The following is a 4464-nucleotide window of genomic DNA, read 5'->3' on the forward strand; positions in this document are numbered from 1 at the left end:
TCAAGCGTTAAAATCGCTGAAAAGATAAGATTATTTTCTTAGCGATACGATATTGCGTGTCTTGAGCACATGGTCCTTTGATCTCACAGAATTGTGTTTTCCCTCAAAATATTCGCTTGTTTTTGCTTTCGCTCGAACATATTTACCTTTATTACATGTCCAGTGAATAGTTTTATCCTCTGGGATGAATTTTCCGTCGAGAAATCGGTTATTTGGGTGGTTTTTGGCAAACAGAGGTCAGTTATCGTAATGCGATCGTTGCCGTTAGCAACGGGTCGCAAAATTTGACACTGTCATCACCTTATCACAGTACGCTTTGATCGCTAATCCGATTATTCCTAAAAATCCAAAAATATTCGTGCCTCATCAGTTTACGGTCAAATTTATGTCCAAGAAAGTAGATAAATTGAATAAAATTTTAGGTTTGCATTTTGCCTGGAAAATATATTTTTGTGTTATTTTTGTTAAATTTTTTCGTTCAACTTTCGCTTTTATAAAAGGTTTCAGTTGTCTGTAAATAAGTTATATGCTGTTGGAAAGCTTATTTTCTTAGCTTTAAAATGATGTATTTTTTTCCACCTAACTTTAAATATTTTTTGAGAAAAATAACATTTTTTGGCGATGGCAGATTTACCGCGGTTTTCTCGCGGTTGGGAAAGTAGGAAAAACAGCTAAGCTATAGACTAATTTCAGTTTCCCGGTACACCTACTGTGGGGCAAGATTTCACTTCCTCTTAATTAAAGATCCCTGACTATAATAAACAACAGTCTTGCGAAAGATACACTTTTGTGCGGTGAGATAGTGCTAAGAAACAGTTAAGTGTGAAAAGTTGTAAACACAAATACAAGTGGCTAATTCTTCAATTTCAAAGCCGTTCACGCAGCTTGTGTAAGCATTCTTAACAAAGCGTGCGAAACCTTACAATCGTGGGTACCTTCACAAGGACATAAAGGGCACAATCGTCCTTGGGAGGTCAAACAGACCTGTGATCATCGACTACGGAAAGAGCCAGAAAATTGCGAAAACACTCATACGGTTGCTAAAGCTAACTTTGAGAGAGCGAGGAAACCATATGTCGCTTCTGAACTTTTCAGGTGTGAAAAGCCGTCCGCACATTGAGGGATGTTTCTTCTTTTAGAGCACTGATCCTGCGAGTATTCAAGGATGGAAAGTTTGACATCCGCGTTCTTCAACACATTGCTGAGAAGTGTTTATGCACGTACGACTCCAGCGAAACGCCCAGAGTTGCAGAAAGAACGGGAGTAATTACCCGATGGTGTTCTCTAGGTTTTCGAATTTTCTTACCGCGAATTTTTCAGCCCGTGGACGATAAGTTGTGAAAGTGATTGGAAAACGTCGAATAACCTAGTCAAATAATCGACAAAATGTATCTTTCACAATAGTCCCACAGAGTCGCGTGTGCTATGTATTACGACGACGTTCAAACAATTGAAGTGAATTTTGTGAGTCCAAGGAACTAAACTATGACAATCATTCAAAGCGAATTATTTTTAATCGTCGAGGTTCAGTTAGAGTGGCAAGACTTTACATTTTGTAAAAATCACGTTTCAAGTTTTAAGTAAATTTTGGCCGGCCGCGTTGTACCGAGCATACAAGTTTTGATTCGCAATTCGTCGAAAACATTCATTCGATAAACGTTCTTCTGTTAAATGAGAGTGATACCAGCTATTGTTACATGGGATAACTCGCTGAAATGAAAAAGTTTCGTTTTCCCAACTTATCGACTTAGCTCGTCATATGGCAGCAATTTGTTGTTAATAGGATTAAGTCAGAGATGATGTGATTGGTCATTATTAAGGCTCGATGACCACAAAAATACATGATTCAACGTGTTTTACTTCAAAATCACTTGTCATCTCAAACAAAAGAATTTAAACCCAGTGCGGCAAAAGCCAACCACAAAATTTAGAGAACGCGGCGTTTAACACCGCCTTGGTCTGGAAATCCGGCTTGCGGCTTGTTACGAAGTTAAAGGCCACGTCATCCTAAGCTAATAACACAACGATTGCTCTTTCACACATACAGATTTTTAAAGACTAAAAACAATGAGAAAAAAAATTGTTCCACCAAAAGTGCAGACAGAAAAGTAAAAAATTGAAAAGAAATATAGCTTATCTGCTGAATATTCCGCCATTTATTTGCATAATAATAACATTTACTGTCTCACGAAAGAAACGACAGTTCTCATGTCATCTGCAGTTGCAAATTAGCTTTTAACGGTTGTACATTTGAATTTATATTAAATTGTTTCTTTTTGTCTCTTATTTTATTGTTATCCGCGCTATTTTTGTTTTCCGTGCATTTCGTATTGCACATTCAAATTGTACGCACGTTTTGACGCATTATTTTGCAACGTACCTTAATATAAATTCAAATGTACAACCGTTAAAAGCTCATTTGCAACTGAAGATGACATGAGAGTGTCGAAACATGTTCTGTAAATTGAAAACTGTCGTTTCTTTCTTGAGAGTTATTGTTACTTTGCTGTCTTTACATCCGTTTGGAAACATTTATTGTATTCTGACTCGTTCTGAAAGTCGCCTATAGTAGATGATAGATAGATAGTTAGATAGATAGATAGTTTTATTAAAATTACCCTTGCAGCCCGAGGGCTGAATTACGATAATTTTTACAAATGTAAAACGTTAATTACACTGCATTTCACAAAACTTTTGACAGGCGATTTTCGAAGTTCCTTGTAAATTTCATAAGTTCGCTTCGAACTTGGGAATTTCAATGCTTAACTGTCAATCAAATGGCAAACTTTCAAACGAACTTGGGAATTTCCCACTGAACTTCGTGAGAATGTGGCGAAGAAATGTCACCATTGCTCTCGGTTGTTGTTTTGAAATGAGTGCCTTCATCTTGCAAGGAAAGGCAATTCCAAGTGTTGTTTTGGAGAAAATTATCAAAAGCTGGTTAGAATGGAAAGGACCATCTCAAATAGGACAGGAAATGAGACTTCCCAAAGAACCATTGCCAAAATTGTTGATATTTTCGTTCGCAGAGGAAATATCAAAGACAACAAATGAAGAATATCACTCGGTCAGCGCGTACTGAATGATGTGAATAATTATATGGAGTGTTGTAAAACTGCATGTACCACTCAGCATTTACAGCAGTGAAATCCAAAACAAACTGGTAAAGAATAACGTTCCAATGTTTGCCCGAAGATATCCCGTCACCTGCATGCAGCCGTAGCGGTAACGCAAGATCTTGGTTTATATTCTTTCAAGATCTTTCAAGAAATTCAGCGTCATTCCACAGGAATCACTCACTCTTGAAAATGAAAATATACTTTACCAGTACTTGGCAGCTTGCGCGGACAACGCATTTTTGTGATGAGTGTGCAGTGCTCATTCCCACAAAGTTCGGCGCGAAATTGCCAAGTTCGTTTCGAAGTTCGCCATTTGATTGATAGTTACTTAATGAAATTCTCAAGTTCGAAGCGAACTTATGAAATTCCCAACGAACTTCGCAAATCGCCTGTCAAAAGTTTTGTGAAATGCACTGTAATTGTAACTACAAAATTATATAATGATAAATTAAGAAAGTTATTTGATAAGAATTTAACAATACTAAAGCTATTATTATGTAAACACTGTCTAAATTACAATTAAGATACAGCTAAAATTTTTCAAAATCATATCATTTAATATGAGTTGTAAAAGGACATGTTATCGGCAATGGCTTACAATAAAACTGTCTCTGAAACGATTGGTTTTAAAACGCGAGACTTGGAACTTGCGATTTTTCCGTGTACGCAGAGTGCCAGAGTAATAAGGTGGCGGAAGGAGTGAATGAAGCTTGTGATTATTGTTATTACATATGTCTTGAAACATTGAGTATAGTAATGAAGTCGGTTCGAAGGTTCAAGTTTTTCGTCAAACAGAGTCATGTTTTAAAACTGACTTTGTTTTTTCCTGCCTGCCCGCGGAGGCAGGAGATGCAATTCATTCACTTTCTCTTCCTTTCATTGGATCAAGAATTGGACCAAGAATTGTTTTTTCATGATCACTAGACAGGAAGTGTGTGATAAAACATAATATTACCCTTCACTAAAAACCTACCTATCTCCTTTGCTCCGGGATTTTCAATGGGTGATTTGTTTTTGAACGAATGAACTACGGTATTAATAGAGACTTTACGCAGTGACCAAGGAAGCTTCGACGACGGCGTTCGCTTTAAAATTACGTCATATGCATGCGCAATCGTGAAGGCATTCAAGCGTGAATGCCGTGAGGGCTCCTGTTCACGACTTCATTTGGCTTGCTTTCACGTCGAGCAGCGAACAGAAGTACATATGTGAAAATATGTTTTTTCGCTTCAGTTACCGCTCCAGTAATATATTACTAACTGACGAGTTTAAAGGGGAACTCCGGGGTAAAATTGAAGATATTTTGTATGTTTGGCCTCGGGTTTATGTCTCAATTTTTGATAAC

General features: G+C 37.3%; 1 protein-coding gene across 1 annotated transcript in view; it reads right to left on the reverse strand.

Annotated features, from left to right (window-relative positions):
* Positions 1-4233, reverse strand: part of LOC138052117 (uncharacterized) — a 33057-nt gene extending 28824 nt beyond the window's left edge. Inside the window, exon 1 of the mRNA XM_068898495.1 lies at positions 4093-4233. The gene's annotated coding sequence lies outside the window, so the exon portion shown is untranslated. The remainder of the gene's footprint in view (positions 1-4092) is intronic.
* Positions 4234-4464: the final 231 nt, after the last annotated feature.

The sequence above is a fragment of the Montipora capricornis genome, chromosome 6, assembly GCF_036669925.1.
Source record: "Montipora capricornis isolate CH-2021 chromosome 6, ASM3666992v2, whole genome shotgun sequence".
Classification (NCBI taxonomy): Eukaryota; Metazoa; Cnidaria; class Anthozoa; order Scleractinia; family Acroporidae; genus Montipora; species Montipora capricornis.